General features: G+C 42.1%; 1 protein-coding gene across 1 annotated transcript in view; it reads left to right on the forward strand.

The window, feature by feature from the left end:
* The window catches only part of LOC121914285 (fibulin-7-like), a 106,210-nt gene that overhangs the window by 75,963 nt on the left and 10,497 nt on the right, over positions 1–19,750 (forward strand). Inside the window, exon 11 of the mRNA XM_042437576.1 lies at positions 1,200–1,385. The gene's annotated coding sequence lies outside the window, so the exon portion shown is untranslated. The remainder of the gene's footprint in view (positions 1–1,199; positions 1,386–19,750) is intronic.

The raw sequence follows: 19,750 nt of genomic DNA on the forward strand, positions 1-19,750 counted from the left end.
CCTCTCTGCTGAACATTGGCCATAGAGTCATGATGCTGAACCCAGATATTCCTAGAGAAAACACTTCTCTACTCTTTAAAATAAGAGTTAAAGCGCAATACTGTACTTACATGGACCTGTGGATAAGTCGACCCAGGATTGTTGGGTCAATTTTTAAACTAAAATTTCTAGACTTATACATAAGTGTATATATATATATATACAGTAGCTCTTCCAAACTGAGTGGGCGAGTGACTTGGGCACATTCCCCAAAGTGATGGAAATCCCTTTGCCCATATAGGAAATAATTCATAAGATTGTCTGGAAAGCATCTGGATCACTGGACAGCCAAAGCTGAAAAACCTGGGCAGGTTTTCAGGAAAGCAGAGAAAGCACAAAGCACATTAAGTGAACCTGCACTGAGAAACGTCTATTCAGAAGCAGGCTGTTTGACAAAGAACATTTCTCGGGCGATTTTGCAATTCTGATGGTATAGGTGTGATTTAATGGACACACCTTTCTATCAGCCTGTCCTTTGAAGCTGAGATAGGAGGTGATAAAAATGCCTTGGACCAGAGCTGAAACACTTCCAAGCCCATTACTTGGAATGGTGCAAAGGCTAGGAATGTGGCTCCCTCTGCTGGTGGAAGCAGGGATTGGTTCAGCAAAGAGGTTCCTTAACATCCCAAATCCTCAAAACGGCTCTATCTTTGCCTTTATTGGCAGACCAAGATGCACAAAAATACAGGATGCAAGCTTCCGAAGCACCACTGGCTTCTTCATCCGGCAAACACATTAAAAATCAAACAGGATATTTGATATGAATGTTAATGTTGATGTTGATAAACTTATTAATAAACAAATGTATGGGGAGGGTAACCTCCGAAAAGACAGCCACTTATTCATATTATTTTAAAAATGGAAAAATGGGACGGTGGGTGGGAAAGAGAAGGCAGCACCTTTGAGGCACAAAGCTGCAAACTGGGGTCTGAGGAGCTTCATTGAGGAGATGATGATGATGATGATTGAGGGGGGAAAATATTTGGAAGTACTTCTAGTGGTTCAAAGAAATACTGCCAAGGCTAGTCTAGATGGGAAGCTGTCACAAGCAACATGTAAAACAGAAAAGATAAGACCTTTGCTATCCTTCTTGCACTCTGTAGACTTTTGGGAGAACTTTATTTTCTTGCTTTTTCTGCTGTTTCTTTTTTCCTTTGCAGAGATGAATCAGCAGAAAGGGACTCTCTCTCGAATGGGAAGCGGTTGGCCGGAGCTTCCCCTTTTTCCGCCTCTTGTCACTTTTAGAAACCCGTCTCTTGTGATTTCTCTTTGGATAAACAAAGCAGCAGCATCCTCTCAAGAGACCTGAGACAAAATCTCCTCCAATCGCCAGTTCCAGAATTCAGGTTTGGACACAAAAATCACAGTCACCATCAATGAGCATTTTTTTAAAATCCTGGAAATTCACCTCCAGCGGATTATAGTCTCTTAGTGTTAACCCTAAATGCTGGATGAATGTTTGTGTTCACACTGAAGGATGGATAGATGGATGGATGAGAGAGTCGAAAGGGGTCTTCCAGATTATGCTCTTGCCTTTCGCTAGGGAATGGTTTGCTTTTTAAAAATAAGAGTTAAAGTACAATACTTACATGGACCTATGGATAAGTTGACCCAAGATGTTTGGGTCAATTTTTAAACTAAACTTTCTAGACTTATACATGAGTATATAAAGTAATTCCTTGCACACCTGCTATGGGCCCCATTCACACCACGCAGTGATAGCCCTGTATTGTGCTTTTAATGTGGGGCAGTGACTTGGGTGCCAGACTCCAGGAAATCAGAGTTTGAATCCAGTCTAAGTCCTGGAAAACCCACTTGAACAACCTAGGATTGGATCGCCTTAACCCAAAGTGGACTTGAAGGCACATAACAAGAGAGACAGAATAATGCAGCAGTCTGACTGATAGAGTAGGATTTGGGGAGAGCAGGGTTCAAATATCTGCTCAGGCATAGAAACCAAGGGAGCGTTCGCACTACGAAAAATAACCCACTGTGAAACCGGGTTATTTCCTTTGCATTTGCTTTCACCCCAAATGTACTTTCTTGGGGGGGTACCCAAAAACTGACTTAATCTGGGATATTCAATACGGGGTTTTCCCTCCGCATCTTTTGGAACGATCCACATTGCTCCACATCTTTGGCAGTGTGAATGCGCTACCGAGTCGATTTGGATCGCTCTGTATTGTTCAAGGGAATAGAGGCAGCTCCTTTTAATCCTGAAATGTTGACAAAAAATTCCTGAATATTGTGCTATTTATTTATTTATTTTCAAAAAATGGGGAACGTTGAGAGGCCTTGTGGGACTGGGAGGAAGGTTCGGGGCCACAGAAGTGCCACCCAGGGGCCATCCGCAGGCCACATTTTTGGCAACTTGTGCCATGAGCCATTGCTTGCATCGGCTGCTGAGGCTGTGCATGCCCTGGAAATCCGAACACACTGAAATTTGAACATCCATGATATTCAATGATGGCACATCAACTCTGTTGGGTTTCATGTTTGCGTCTGTGGCTCGGGACATCCAGTGTGCTATAGCTGCACCAAAGTAAATAAATAAAATATAAAATTAAATAAATATAAATATAAATTAAGAAATAAAAAAAATATTTTTATATTATTTTTAGATTGTAAGCCTGAGGTCAGGGAACCATCTAATTAAAAATAATAATAATTGTAAGACTGAGAGCTTTTAGGCCTGAAGGGCGGGATATAAATACAGTCAATAATATAATAAATATAATATAATATAAATTAAATAAATATCATAATATCATAATAACATAATATTATATAATAATAAAAATAATCTAACAAATATAAAATACATAATAAATATTAAATAAATAAATACATAAATAAAGGACACTTGCGGGATTAGCATCATCTGATGAAGATGTGTTGGGAAGATCAAGCAATCTCTTCCCTTCAGGCGCTGTGTGTCAGTGGTTGTTTACCCCACACCCCAATAAAGACTTCATTTAATTTCAGGAATCTATAGCTTAATCAATTGCATCAGCGGCTTCCAACTCCTCAGTCTGTGTCATTCCATTATTATATTGGCATCCCGAACACAAGGACATGTAAAAGACAATGAGGGATTACAGGGCGTGGGAGAGATCTTATCCACATGGGTTTGTTGGGATGGAGGCATTTTCTCAGGAGCGGTAAAGCCAGGAGGAACAATGCCAGATGGGACGAAACTTTTAAAACGGCATCACCCCATTCAGCCCCATTGTGCCCAGACAGGAGAACATCATTTGAGCATAAATCCTATTAAAATCGATACGGCAAGCAATTTGCACAATCAGCAGATCTGACTCTAGCATTTCTTCTGAGCCTTTGCGGGGGTTTAGGGGTACTCTTCCACCTCCATAAACCCTTCCAGTATCACGGATAAATGTTTACTGCAGCCATAAAGTGCAATAAAAAGGGTGTTTCTTTCATTAGATCAATGGAGCTTAATTTAATGTTAATGCATTGTTAATGCATTGCCCATCCCTGCCTAAAACTAACGGCTAGCATGTCAGTGTTTCTGCATGCATGTGTCCTTATGGGGACCCCATTCTTTTCATAGGGTTTTCTTAGGCAAGGGATCCTTAGAAATGGTTTTGCCCATTCCTTCCGCTGAATTGTTTTTAATAGTTTTAATTGGTGGTCTCCCATCCAAGAACAGGTTGAGTCTCCCTTCCCCAAAATACTCAAATCCATAATGCTCCAAAATCCAAAACCTTTTTCCATAAGGGGCTGAGACAGTAGTGACAACTTTGCTTTGTGATAGTTCAACCTACACAAACTTTGATTTGTGCACAAAGTTGTTTAAAAATGCCATGTATAAAATTACCTTCAGGCTGTATAGGAAACATAAACGAATTGTATTGCATACTAGTTAGTATTATTTTAGAGCTATTTTAAGCATGTAATTTTGTCATTTTAGATTGTTTTATGCTTTTTCCTTTCTTTCTTATTTTGTTTGACCCTTACTATGTAAAGCGCTGTGCAAACTTTACAGCACTCTATAAATAAATGGTAATAATAATAAGGGAATAATAATAATTTCATGTTTAGACTTGGATCCCATCTTCAAAATATCTCATCATGAATATGCAAATATTCTATTATTATTTTTTTAAACAAACCCAAATCCCAAGTGTTTCTGTTCCCAAGCATTACAGATCGGGTCAAGGAGCATCAGGCTGTGGGTAAAAGAATCCATGGATCCAGTCGGCCGATCATACATCAACCTAATAATTCACTCCCTCCCCATTGGATTCAATAGGTCTACTCTTGCATAGGGCCTAGTTTGCACTGAGAGTGAGTGAATTTGTTTTAGCCGGTGGCCAACGCTCTGCAAAGACGTGGGAGTTCACTCCAGGCCATGCCCCATAATCCTCCCCATTGAAGGGTTATTGTGGGTCATGTTCCAGTCCATGCAGGCCCTTTGCAAGAGAGAAGGGCTGGGAATGAGCGGCTGCTGATAAGAGGCAAACAAGGCAATTAAAGGAGCGGTTTGTGGGCCTGGCGAAATCCTCCCAGGAGCCATTTGGGTAACCTGAGGTTGCAAAGTTCATCTCTGTGCATTGGCTTTGGATTGCAACAGGCGGGTCCATACATCCATTCAGAATATCACACTATTTGCGATCAGGGGCTCCAAATACAGTGGGATCTTGGTATCGGCTGGAGTTTGGTTCCTTGACCCTGCTGTGGAGACCAAAATCCATGGATGCTCAAGTCCCATTAAATACAATGGATTGTTGTTGTTGTTATCATTGACCCTTGGTATCTGCTGGGGTTTGGTTCCAGGACCCTCCATGGATGCCAAAATCCATAGATGCTCAGGTCCAATAATATACAATGGCGTAGTAAAGTGGCGTCCCTTCTATAAAATGGCAAAATCAAGCTTTGCTTTTTGGAACGCATATGCATTTTTAAATACAGCGGCCTCTCTTTATCCACTGATTTTTTTTATCCGTGGATCTAAGCATCCACATTAAGAAGAAGAGCCCTCCCTCCAGTCCATCTGCCTTGGTCCAAGCCTCAGAGGGAGAGAAGAATGCTGGACCTTATCCACTTTCCCACTACCATTCCCTTCTCCTTTTGTAAGCCTGAGAGCAGGGATCGTCTATTATCCCTTCTGTTGTAAGCTGCCCGGATTCCCAGTGATTGGGCGGCATATAAATAAATCCTATTATTATTATTATTATTATTATTATTATCATCATCATCATCATCATCATCATCCATGGCTTGCACATATTAAATATATGAATTCCAAAAAGGAAAGCTTAATTTTGCAATTTCATGTAAGGGACACCATTTCACTACTCCATGGTATTTAATAGGACTTGAGCATCCATGGGTTTTGGTATCCAAGGGGGGGGGGGTCCTGGAACCAAACCCCAGCAGATACCAAGGTCCCACGTATTTCCAAACCATGCATGGTCAGATCCATAGATGACGATGATGATGATAATGATGATGATATTTATTTATATGCTGCTCAATCACTGAGAATCTTACAGAGGGCCAACTGTATTCTAAATATCCAATGCTATCCAATATTCTAAAGACCCCAGATCCTGTGTGATCTTGAAGGGAAGCAGGCTTTGCCCTGGTTTGTACTTGAAGAGGAGACCATCAACAAGTAGCAGGTCCTGTAGAGAGGGGGGATATAAATAAATTTTATTATTGTTGTTATTGTTGTTGTTATTTCAGAGGAAGGAACTGGCAAAGACATCTATGGAGATTTCAGTGCTGAACTGTCTGGATGTTGTCTGGATAGTTCGCACCAAAATGGGGGTTTGGGCCATGTGTCTTATGGACACGTTGCAATGGAAACAGAGGGAGATGTTTTATTTGGTCCATGCAGAAAGGGCCTAAGAAAAATTTAGGAAATTCATGGGGCCACCATAAGTCGGCAGGCGACTTGAAGGTGCATACATGCACAACATAGCCAGGGTCTCAATACTCTAAATAAATACCCAAAGGCCCAGATCCTATCTAATCTTGGAAGGTAAGCAGGATCAGCCCTGGTCAGCACTTGGATGGGAGCCCACCAAGGAATACCAGGCGCTGGAGGCTCTGTTTCAGAGTAAGGAACTGGCAAGACCACCTCTGCAACTCTTCGTTGCACAAGAAAACCCTGTGAAATTCAGGCAACATGAACATGGGCACACACACAATGCACACACACAATTTCTGCCTAAAGAGTTTTATGTTCTTTCAGGTTTTTATAGCCCTAATAAATCTGCAGTGTTTTTTTTTCTTTTAAGTGTGTGGTTTGTTTGTTTGTTTGTTTGTTTTAAAGCATCTCTGTATTTTATAACTGTTATGATTCACTTCAGAGACGCTACTCCAAAAGCAGATCATAAATCTACCCAATCAATCCATCAAACAATCAATATGACAGGTTTAGATTCTTCTGCGCCAGTTTCGAATTTGCAAGCCATTTTGCAACGTCTTTTCTTACTTTCACAGCAGCCCTTTAAAGGAGGCACTTATCATTCTTTCTGTTATCGTTACAGAAGCGATCCAAAGACATGAATTAATCAAAGCCAAAAATTAAGTCCCAGATGAATGGACACTTGAACCCAAGTCCCCCAGTCAGATTTTAGCCAGATTTGGTTGTTGTTGTTGTGGTTGTGTGCCTACAAGTCATTTTTTTTTATTTATGGCGACCTTAAATTTGTTATCTGATTTAAATGTTCATGGCAACATAAGGTATCTTTTGTATCTTTTCCTTCCTTCCTTCCTTCCTTCCTTTAATGTGCAGCTGGAAATAAAATGTGAATTTGCAGACACAGCTCCATCAGGCCAAGGCCCTGAAGCAAATGAAAGGCCCTCCATCCATCCATTCCACAATGATAATTACAACAACAACAACACAACAACAACAATGGAAGTCCAAACTATCTGGAGTATTAAAGACTGAGAGCCTCTGGTGCAAACAACTTTCTATACCAGCTACAGACTCCTTCCATCCTTGATGTCAACTTTGCATGAATTCAATCACCAATTAATTTATAAATCAGCCAGTAATTCATTAACTGCCTGCCTGTCCCACAGTGCCTTCCGATTTATTGGTGAATGAAATGGCCTTTCCTTCGGAGACTTTCAACAGTGGTGCGCGACATCGCAAATTAAGGCCAGTAAACGTGGCAGGAATATGGAAAGGGCCCCTGGCAAATAATTCTAACGGTTACAGAGCCGTTTGTCATATTTAGCTGCGACGCATGCAGGGATATTTGGTATTTACAACTGTCAGAGTCCAGCAGGGCTTGTGGTGGGGAAAGTATGGTAGAAAAAGGAATAAATTACTTAGGATGCTCAAGGATCCTAAACATTTGTAAGTTGCTTCTGACTTATGGCAACCCCATGGTGACCATATCACAAGGTTTTCTGAGGCTGAGAGTGTGTGACTCCCAAACCCACTCAATGGGTTTCCATGGATGAACAGGGATTTGAACTGAGAGTCCTAGTCCAATGCTTAAACCACTACACTGTAAAGTAATATTATTTGTTGTTGTGTGACTTATGGCAACACTAAGGTGAACCTGTCATAGGCTTCTCCTGCTAAGTTTCTTCAAAGGGGATTTGCATTGCCATCCTCTGAGGCTGAGAGAGTGTGACTTGCCCAAGGTCACCCAGTGGGTTTCTATTATTATTATTATTATTATTATTTATATTTCCTCCCCCCCCCCTTCCGATCGATGGTTTCTATGGCTGAGCCAGGATTCGAACCCTAGTCTCCCAGTGTCCTCGGGTTTGGGATACAATGCTGATAAGTTATTATTATATTTTACTGATGCTTTAATGTTAACCGCTTTGATCTGTTTGGAGAAGAGGGATAATAATAATAATAATTATTATTATTATTATTAGTCCAACACTCAAACCAATACACCATGCTGGCCCTCATTATTGGTTATACATACATATAATTATTCATATGTCTCTCTCCAAAACTCCAATGCATTCACGTCTTTCAATAGCTTATGCTTTCTAACCATCAGAACCCAAAGTTACCAAGTCATTTTCTCCTACTTTTTGCAAAAAGGCTATAAGAGGTTTCCTGTCTTTTAAGAAATATCCATCCCTGGATTAACCTAAAGACCTATTTAGTCCAAACTTCTATTCACAAGGTTTCCCATCTGTTGCGGATAGGTATCCACTGTGTCACTTTCCTGAGCAACTAATCCTACTTTTGATGCCAGGGATAATAGAAATCCATCTTGCCTAGTAGTTAGGGATGGCCACAACCTCCATAAATTTATCCGAACCTCTTTCGAAGTCACCCAGTAGCTATCACAACAATATCTGCAGTGCTGAATCCCACAGTTTAACCACCATTAAACTATATAATGATCGCTTCCCAAACCTTATAGGCAGTATTTCCATTTTAGTTTTATTTCTTAGATATATATATATATATATATATATATATATATATATATATATATGTAAGATAAAATGTGCACATGGGTAAAAGGCGACATGATCCATTTTTGTGATTGTTTCCTCTCCAAATAAGTCAGCTGCTCCATGACGCTCCTTACAATATGGCACCCGGCATCCTCCCGAGATGCTCTCCGGAGTAACTCCCCATTACACAGCATGGGTGGGAATGTAAAGAGGAGATTTAGGCTGCCAAGGAAAATTGGATAACTGGCATTTTAGTGGGAACATCTGGCCCACTTTGAGCAAAACGCTTGTTTATTCTAAGTCAGGGTTCGGGGAGGAAAGCATGGCACACTCCTACATCCCCAAAGTGAAGGCATTTCCTCTTGAAGCGGAAGCTCTTCCAAATGTTTGGGGCTGAAGCTTTGTGCCAATGTCCACTGAGAAATCAAACCTTTGGAGGTTGAGAAAGAAGCACCAAAAGAAGAATCTTCTTTCACATGTTTCAAGGGTTCCCCTTGTGTGTAGGATTTTAAGCGTGTTTAGACAAAGACACAACCGTTTCTCCCTTCAAGGAGATTCCTAGGCCACATTCCCACTTAAAAATAAATCCCTTTGCAATCCAACTCAATGGATCAGTTCAGCAGCGGAGCATGGTTCACACCATATTTGCCCCGGCCGCATTTCCTTGCTGCAAAATTAAATAAAATAACTCACTTGTGGTTCATATCGATGAATGAATCAATTCAAAATGGACCTGCTCCAGCCAACCAAAGGTCAAATTTAAATCGACTTTGATCCGCATCTGGTTCACACTTGGGTGGAATCGATTTATCCAAGGATATATGTAAGATAAAATGTACACATGGGTAAAAGGCGACATGATCCAGGAATGCATTTTTGTGATTGTTTCCTGTCCGAATAAGTCAGCTGTGGGTTTAATGGGTCTAGCACATGGGCTTCCTCTCTGAATCGTTTCAGCGATTCAGTTCAAGTGGGAACCATGTTTAAAAGGTAGTGGGAATGAGGCCTGGAAAGGTTAAGAGACAGAAAGAAACTATTTTGGATGTGTGTCCAGATGTGGGCCTTGGGCTGCACTTTGCCCAAATACTTTGCTCCGTCCCTCTGTTTGGTCATTCTTGGCTGTTTTAGGAAGCAAATAGATGATTCCAGGACTGTGTATTTTCACGGAGACATCCGTGTTTGTCTCTGCAACCCAAAGAAGCTGGGAATTGCCAAGAAAAGTAGGCTAAGTAGGTGAGGAGTTGGTGCTGGCACCATTGAGAAAGCTGGAGAAAGAAGGTGCCAAGGAACTATTGTGTGACCTGTGGCTTCCACAGCCAAGCACACAAAGACCTCTGAACACATGGAGGCCACTTCATGTATTTGCTACTTACCCTTGTCCATTGCTAATTCTTATATCTTTTAGAGGATTTTAAAAAAAGAAACCTTATAATTGGCAACAGAGCCCCACTTTATCAGGGCCAGGGGTATTAAACGCAATAAGAAGCCAATTTAGTTTAATCCAGCGGCCAAGTCAACCCGACATAGTAAAATCTGGTGCCAGTTGAGAAGCAGCCCAGATACTCTCTTAAGCATGGCTTGGCCTTGATTATTTTTCGGAGTCTTTTCTACATCAGGGTTGTTGTTATTATTTGCAACGATGCCAGCTTCAAAACGAATGGCAACCCTTTTAATGAGCGACCACAAGCTCTCATCCCCTCATATCTTGCAAAGGTTTTACAAAGTGAGGACAGTCTTGGCTTCCTTTATTGACTCAAGCTATCTGTAAATGAGATCTTCTTCTTTTCCTATTGCTTTCCACTCCACCGGTTATTACAAAGACAAAATCTCCGCTGGGAGTTACAAATCCGTTGCACTGCACAACCCTTGCGTTGCATGGCGGCGTTGTGCAATCAAAGAAGATGCCAAAGCTGAGATCCTGCATCAAAGATGTTTACCTTTACAATAACAAAGCGACATTGCCGACATGGCACACAACTATGTTAGAGAATAGCAACGGTGCACTGCGCAAGATCTCCCATTGTGCAATGGGGGCATGGCAAAAGGTGGGGACATTTTCCCAGTTGGGAGCAGGGCTCCATGACTTTCCATTGCCCTCTTTGGTCTGGATTCCCAGTGTCCAGTGGCTTTTTCCTTGCACCATCATTGCACATCATTTGCCTGTCCCACAAAAGTGTCTTGCTTTTGCACATTGTGACCATTAGATAAAGGGAAGATTGTGCTCACTCTGTTTTGTGTAAAGATACCAATGGTGCAGCTGCAACAATGCTCCCCTCCTGGGAATACATAACCGTTGCTCAGCATCACAATTATAAACTGCACCATTGTAAATTATCATTTTTATCACTGGATACCATTTTATCATTGTACTGTTTATTGGGAATTTTAGTTATTGTGTTGGAGGGAGGGATAACGGGTTTTATTTTGTATTTCATCTTATTCTTTGATATGTATTTATTCATATTGTAAGCCACCAGAGAGGCGGAATATAAACTTATTATTATTATTAATATTATTATTGGCTTACAACATCATAAACTCCCAACAGGAGACCAACCCAAGTGTGCACACTAATGCACAATGAAGTGTGCATGCACCTTCATGCACAATGCATAACGTTCATCCATGTCTGCTGTCACTATAAACATGGCATGGGTCAGGTCTGTAATTGAAATTTCTTTAACCCAGAAAAGGTCTGGCAAAGGTTGCAGTCCTGACTAGTTTACCTAGAAGTAGGGTTCGCTGAGCTCAGTGAGACTTTCTTCTGTAGGATTTCAATGGTCCTTCCAATGCCTTCCAGTCTAAGCTAACAGCCCTATAAAACCTGGCACTAAAAGAGTAAACCAGACCTCTTCCATGGAAAGGAGACAAATATGAAAAGTGAAAAGGACCCCACATGTATTAGGCCCAGTTCTGTTTTCTTAGCAACACAGCTCTAAAGCAGCAAGTTGGCCAAGCGACCCAAAGTTCGGATTACAGCCCTGTCCCAAAGGTCCTGAAACTCTATCTATAACACAGTGGGAAGCTCTATGTGGGGCGGAGAGGCAACAATTGTCCAGATTCTAATTGTTGATGATATTATGATGCCTAAAAAGCGTAATCCAAAGCGCTGTTTTGCTTTAACGCCTTTCCTCCTGGCCATATGGAAACTATTGCACGCTTAGCTCTAATGCAAACCACAGATAACCCAGGGTTGCAAGACTTTAGAAAGCAGCTCAGTGGCTGAATGATGGAGGTTAGCTGCCACACAGTGGCACCAAGTGAAAGTGCAGCCCTGGAAACAGGGCAGAATGAGCATCTGCTAGATTTTTCTAAAAAATAAATTAAATGTATGTTTTATATCATTTTACAGTCACACACTCTCAGCTTCAGGGGAAGACAATGGCAAGCCTCTTCTGAACTCACCTTGCCATCATAGGCTCACCTTAGAGTCGCCAGAAGTCCTTTTTGGGATACAAAGGAAATTTGTCCAAACTGATGTCCCCAAACTGACCATACAGTGACACGATTCTCCCCGACATCGGCGTCATGAGAATGTTTCTTCCCTGAAGCCATCCTAATCTCCTGCAATGGACCAGAGCGGAAGAGCGTGACCCGTTCCTGTTATCCTTGGAATCCTCCATGGATTGGGTGGATCCTCAGGGATCTTTTGGCATTAATCTTCCACATCTGGAGGTGAGACACAAGGAAAGAAAAGTCTTTGGAGAAGGTGGCAGAAACAAAGGAGGCAGTCAGCAGAGGAGCCAAGCAGAGGAGGACATGGGGGGAGAGGAGAATTAATTAGTCAGCTCATTCATTAAAAATCACAAACAGGGAACTGCTGGTGACAGGCCTTCGTCCCTGAGTGGGAGATACCTATCATCCCAATTTCTACAGAGCCAAGAGAAGACAGCACACATGCGCACTTAGGTCCTCTGAGGTTTGTTGCAAAAGGAGGCATCATTTTGAAGGAGATACAGGTTGAGCCTCCCTTGTCTGAAATATTTGGGACCAGACATATTTTGGATTTTGGACTATTTGCATATACGGAATGAGATATCCTGGAGATGGGACCCAAGTCTAAGCATGAAACTCATTGATGTTTCCTATACACTTTTTATAATGTATGATATATTTGATATTGTGTTTTATTGCTGTCGTAAGCCGCCTTGATCTTGTGGGAGAGGCGGGATAAAAATAAATTAGTAGTAGTAGTAGTAGTAGTAGTATTCGCCCGCAAAAGCTAGTGTGGCATAGCAGTTTTGTGTTTAACTATGACTTTGGAGACCAGGGTTCAAATTTCCTTCTTGGCCATGAAAACCCAATGGGTGATTTTGGGTAAGTCACAATCTCTCAGCCTCAAGGGAAGGCAATGGCAAACCTCCTCTGAACAAATCTTGCCAAGAAAACCCTTGCCTTAGGGTCACTGTCAGCCAAAAACTACTTGAAGGCACGCAACAACAACAACACTTTATACACATAGCCTGAAGGTATTATTTTTAAACATTTTTGTGTATGAAACAAAATTTGCGTACACTGCACCCTTAGCCAGCAAAAGTGTCACTATCTCAGCCACCCATGTGGCCAATTTTGGAGCATTTCAGGTTTCAGAACCATACCCAACAAACATGAAAGGACACACATCTGTGCCTAACCCAATGCATTGTAAAACCCATCCGGATTCCAGCCAAAATCTGAAACAGAATGAAAACAAGGTTGTGACGTTTCCTTAGGTCCAATACCTCTGATGACACTTTAAAGATTATCCACCCCACTTCCATGAGAGCAAACCACTACCGCTGGGCAGTGCTACCCAAATGCCGCAACCGATATTTAAGCGGGAGGGTTTTATTAGCTCTAGTAAAGTTGCTGACAGTGTTTTGGACAAAGACAGGACTCACTAGAAAAGACTATAATGCTTGGGAAAGTAGAAGGGGAAATGGGTTTCCCAACAGATGTAAAATCCCGTCTGGAAGAACAATAGACCAGCAGCAATTTTGCAGTTTTCAAATGTCCCAAAGTATTGTGGAGGAAGGGACCTGGTTTGCAATGCTGGCCATGTGCAGGATTTTGGGAGCTGTAGGAAAAATAAAAGGAAATAAAGGACTTATAGGGACTTACAATTGCTGACCAAGAAATTGCTTTTCTCCTTTGGCAGGAGAAGGACATCCTTGTATCTCCATGATCCATGCAACATCTTTGTCCAATGACTCCCCAGAAGGGAATGCAAGCACTTAAAGAGAAGAGGAGTATGATGTTTTACAGCACAATGTCATTGTCTGCTGCCCAGACAGTCTTAAAACCCGAAAAGCTAACAAAAGAGGGTGCGCACCGTTTTTTTTTTTGTTTGTCATCATAATTGCCCTATTATTTAAAAGTTATTGAATAATTACTACAGCAAAAAACCCCAGCTGTCACAGCACACACGCCTCCGCACAAGGTTTTCGGCTCGGGGAAAGATCCATAGGCGCCGTTTCGGAATCCTGCTTTCACAGCCATTCCTCATCACAATTATTGCGTTATGTTGCAACTACTTTTGTACGAAACGTTTCCATACAACAGAGATGGAGGAACACACAGCCGTCCAGATATTGTTGGACCACAGCTCCCATCATCCCTGACCACTAGCCACCTTGGATGTGGATGATGGGACCTGGACTCCCAGTCATATCTGGAGGACTATGTTCTCCATTCAGAGCATACAGGGGTGCAAACCATGGGCCAAATGCGGCCCTCAGGTAGTCTGGGTTTGGACTTTCCATGTCTCCACCAACTCCATTTAGGACTGTATTCAAACTCCAGAAATGACGAGACTTTGACTGCCATGACTCCATGCTATGGAATCCTGGGATTTGTAGCTTTTTGGTGGCACCGGAGCTCTCCGATAGTGAAAGCTAAATGTCCCACAAAACTACAATTCCCAGAACTCCATAGCATTGAGATTGCTGCAGGATGCCTACCCCTGGCTTCTGGCTACAAGTCGCTGCTGCCTGGCATGTTGTTGCTGATGTTGTTGTGTGCCTTCAAGTCATTTCCGATTTATGGCGACTCTATCACAGGATTTTCTTGGCAAGTGTATTCAGACAGGGTTTGCCATTGCCATCTGACGCTGAGAGAATGTGACGCATCCAGAGTAAGAACTGGATTTCTATGGCCGAACCAGGATTTGAACTCTGGCCTCTAGAGTCCAATACTCTGACGACTGCACCAAGCTGTCTTTCTCTTTGTCTGGCCCATAGGGATGACAAAATATCCCAGCTGGATACCTAGATGCCTGAGGATAATGGGATTTGTAGTCCAATACACCAAAGTGACAGTCATTATAATTAGCACCTTGGATAGCTCCTTTTAACTTCAGACTATCATTGATTGATATGACAATAAAAAACAATTAAAAACATCAAATAAAAACAATCACTCCTATCCTTGATATAATTATTCTCTCATTTTTTAAATTTCCATTTCTAATTTGATTCTTCTCTCTCCTTGTCGCCTCTTTACATTAAATGATATCCCATGTATTTTTCCATTCTCTCTCAATCTTACTCACTATACCTTTATAATTGAGCGTTCTGGCGTCCAACTTCCATCTTTTGGCTTCGTTAGAATCCTTTTTAACTATAAAACTCCATATCTCCTAAACATGGTCTGTAACTTTTATCCCTTTTAGTCCTGTATTTAATACCTTTGGAACCATATTTTTTGGAGACACAAATAAAATTTATTCTGGAATAGTGTGTTTATAAACTGATGACTAGACTAGACTAGACTAAAACCCGGAGTAGATTCACCGCTGCCGATAACAACGTGGGCTACTCATTTCCCTCCATTTCTTTCCCTGCAAATATTGGAGAATCTTTTGTTTTCCCCGACTTTCATCACGAAGGAGGTTGAGGCACAGGGTTCCCTCCAGAAAGTTTCCTCTGCAGCGTCGCATGGAGGATATTTGGATTTTTAGTGCCTTTTCTTTTTTTGACAGAGGAGCAGCTTTCTTTTAATCTTCTTTGGCTCCATCAGACTTTTGCTTCCAACCGGGAGACAATAATGAACTCCGCGGCTCCCGCTGAGAAAGACTGGAGGCAACCCAAGCGTGGTTCTTGAGAGTAAGTGGCACTTTGTGGGGAACGGCATTCGCCGTAACCCTGGCAGGGGGCATGGCGCCATTTGGCACCGCGAACGGTGCCCCCCCCCGCCAGCAGCAGATTTCGGGGCACCCCTTCCAAAGGATGGCAAAGTTACTTGGCTCATTTCTTTTTATAAAGAAATGATTATTGTTTTAACCAAGGAGCGTATTTGGATTCTTCGTCTGCAGAAACAAAAGGCTTTACACTGTCCTTAATCTGTGGCAGGGATGGACTCAGGGAGCATCTACTCTGTAGAAATAATGCAGTTTTGCCGCTGCAGAAAAGGCCCTTATTCTATGTATCTACACAGTGTATTATTGCCCCAATATATGGGACTCAATGTACATCTACACTGTAGAAATAATGCAATTTTATTAGGCATAGAGGAAGGGAAAGTGGTGGTCTCCAAAGCACCTGGTGAGTTTCAGGGCTGAGTGTCCGTTTCAGCACAGGCGTCTCTCCATGCATTTCCACCGACAAGGAAAGATCTGAAAGTAATCATACGATCAAAGTTAAGATACAGCTACAACCAAGTAAAATTGTACAACCAAGTAAAATTTAGAACATGCCGAGTTATTAAGTGCTTAGGAATCTGAAAGAAAAGCAGATGCAGCATTGCCAAGGCATTCTGACCCTTCTATCAATAACAATCTGAAATGGAAGATTCAACCTAAACAGCACTTACTACTATCCCATTACAGTATGGCTTAACGGCTGCTGCGTTATGATTGGCTAATATACATCTAGCGTATTTGTGTGATTTGCTACATAAGTTGTAGACTTGCAGAAACTTCTACAAGTTGAGTCTCCCTTGTCCGAAATGCCCTTAGGGACCAGAGGCGTTTTGGATTTTGGAATAATTTGATATACATCATGAGACGCCTTGGAGATGGGACCCAAGTCTAAACATAAAATGCATTTATATTCCATTAATACACATAGACTGAAGGCAACTTTATACACAACGTTTTAAATCATTTTGTGCACGAAGCAAAGTGTGTGTATCCTGAACCATCAGAAAGCAAAGGGGTCACTATCTCATTTGGAGTATTTCGGTTTTTGGAATTCCGGATTAGAGAGACACAACCGATATAAATATTAAGGGGTATGTTTGCTTCGGTGTCAGATTGCTCAGTCTGAATGCGGACATCGGGACCAGCTGGTTCTTAAATAAATGGCTTAAATAAATTATCGCCAGCATTTCCGATTCTTGAACCTGAAAAGGCGAGCTTCCTCTAAAACACTGTCCCTGATCCCAAGGTGCACTCAGTCTCAATATATCATTCTTATAGGGTTTCAGTGGTTAAAACAGAACTATAAACTCTAGCTAGAAGCCCAGTCTCAAATGAATAATAATTTGTTTAAGAGTGTGTGTTTTATTATGTCCCGTAACTTTTGTATGAACGCATGGCTTTGGGTGTGGATTCAGTTTCATGAATCATCGGGATAATGAGACAGAAAGTCACTCCGGAGCTCTTCAATAATCCTCACGAATTGTCTAAGGCTTCTTATAAATCTCCCACAAACGCAAGTGAAAAGATCTCCGTCCGCTCATACTTGGGACTCTGTGCATCCAACACAAAAAGGCAGTTATGGAGAGATGATATTATGCTTGGTGTGGAAAAATTAGGGAGAGGATGCAGGGACCCAGAGTTATTCATTACTTGGGGTTTTTAAAATGTTCAGCATTAAGCCTGCCTTTGCACTTTCGTCTTTAACTTTCTTTTGCAATTGTTCCAAGTCTTTGCTGTTTTCTGCTAGCAGTATGGTGTCATCTGCATACCTTAGATCTCTCCTGCAGTCAAATGCTCCATTCAAAAGGGTTGACAGCTGATTTCTCCTTCAGAAGCTCTTTTCCTGAGCTGCATTTCGTGGGAGTTAGGATTAGGATTAAAGTTGCGCTCGTGGGAGCATAAGACTTTAAGACTTTCTAAATCGCTGACAGCCGACATTCACGTCACACAAAAGAACAATGGGTTTTGCAGCAAATTGGTTCAGGATGGAGAAACACAGAAGATCAGAGAGCTCTAATCTGGAGTAATATCTATTACAAATGAGTCATAGAGGTGTTCTCTGATTTCATCCTCTTTGTTTATGGAAAATAAACGGAGAAGCCGATTTGGCTCCAGGTTCAATCCTGACTGGGGTTTTTGTCCTAATATCAGAAAGCTTAAGCCGCAGAAGAACTGGACTGCAGCCACTTCCTTGTCCTTAATGCCCAGCTGCAATAACCCAGAGCAAACAATGCAGATTATATCACTTTAATTGCATATCCCACCAAATGGAAAGCAGCTTAAGCTGCAAATGGAAACCGGATAGACCTGACAATCGATAGGCCTAGGAGCATTAACCAAAGGAGTATTTCCCATAAAGTACACCTTAGTGCTAGCAGAAAACCCTCCCAGACCTGGAACACCTACTAAGGAAGGTCAAGGAAGAAAGTGCAAAGGCAGGCTTGATGTTGAACATAAAGAAAACCCAAATAGTGACCACTGAGGACCTTCTTGAGTTCAACTTAGACAACTGAGAAACAGAAATAGTCAAAGAATTCCCATACCTGGGATCAAACATGGATCAAAATGGGGAGAGCAGCCAGGAAATCAGAAGACTAAGAATGGGAAAGGTGGCTATGAAAGAACTAAAGAAGACCCTAAAATGCAAAGATAAACAACTAAAATGCAAAGGTATACAACTGAACATAACAGAATCGTACAAGCCATCGTATTCCCTATTGCCACGGATGGATGAGAGAGCTGGACAGTTAAGAAAGAGATGATGTGGGGCTGGAGAAGAGTGCTGTGGATCCTTTGGACAGCAGCCAAAGGGACAAACCAATGGAGCAGATTTAGCCAGAAACCTCCCTGGAAGAAGCCAAGAGGACCAAACTGAGGCTGTCATACTTTGGACACATCATGAGAAGGAAGGACTCATTGGAGAAGACCATAATGCTGGGAAAGGTGGAGGGAAGGAGGACGAGAGGAAGGCCATATTCCAGATGGAGGATGGACCCTATTAAGGAGGCCATTGTGGTTTTTATGGGCTTGCAAGAATTAAGCAGAGTAATGGAGGACTTGGAGATGTCTCATCCAGAGGGTCACCATGAATCAAGATCGACTCCAAGGCAGTTAACAACAAACTCTTTACAACTGGGACTGGCACTCAGAGTCTTCAGGGAAACAAGCTAAGATGCCTTTCTCTGAAGATGCCAGCCACAGATGCTGGCGAAACGTCAGAAAGAAACTCTGCTATAATATGGCCACATAGCCCGAAAAACCCCAAAAAACTAAGATACCTTTTGTTTTTTAGTTAGTCAGCTGAGGTTAAGGAGGCCAGACATCCCACTTTGCAGAGAGGTCTATGATCAATGGTGGGACTGGGAAATGCCCAGGTAATTCCTGCCATATTTCCCAGGTGAATGCAGGGCCTTGCCAGATGATGATATGTGTATCTGTACGTGTGTATATGTGTGTGTGTGTGTACACACACAGAGAGAGAACAAAAGTATGCATGTGTGTTTGTTATATATGTGTGCGTGCATATACACACACATATATATACGGTATATACACGCAGACCTCTGATATACATACACACACACACACACACACACGGAAGTGCCAAGTGCAGAGGCATCTCTGGCTTGGTAGCCCAAGGGTCCTTTTTCCTCCTCCATCCAGCTGTAAGGCTTTCTAGCAGCACTGGCCTCAATGGAAGCTGGAGAGAGGGACACTGTGAAAAAGACGCTGTCTGAAGCCATGGACCTCCTGGGAGCCTCCTGGAAAGCCCACTGGCCACTGCTTCTTCTTCTTCGTTCTCCTGGGAACCCAGAGGCAGAGGGCCACCAGTTTTGGGGAGCCGTGCTCTTGAACATTTCCCGAATAATAATAATAATAATAATAATAATAATAATAAACCATTCACCTTTAAAATGATTATACTTTTAGATTGTAAGCCTGAAGGCAAGCAACCATCTAATTAAACATAATAATTGCAAGTCACTCTGATAGCCCTTAGGGCTGAAGGCGGGGGATCAATACCATTAATAATAATAATAATAATGAGAATGCTCCACGTGCAAAGGAGGCCACGCCCCTCGGGAATAGGCAGCCAATGGGAGCAGAGGAAGGTCCAGGACAATTGAAGGAGGCCACGCCCCCTCAGGAATGGGGAGCCAATGGGGAAATCATCCTGAG

The sequence above is a fragment of the Sceloporus undulatus genome, chromosome 8, assembly GCF_019175285.1.
Source record: "Sceloporus undulatus isolate JIND9_A2432 ecotype Alabama chromosome 8, SceUnd_v1.1, whole genome shotgun sequence".
Classification (NCBI taxonomy): Eukaryota; Metazoa; Chordata; class Lepidosauria; order Squamata; family Phrynosomatidae; genus Sceloporus; species Sceloporus undulatus.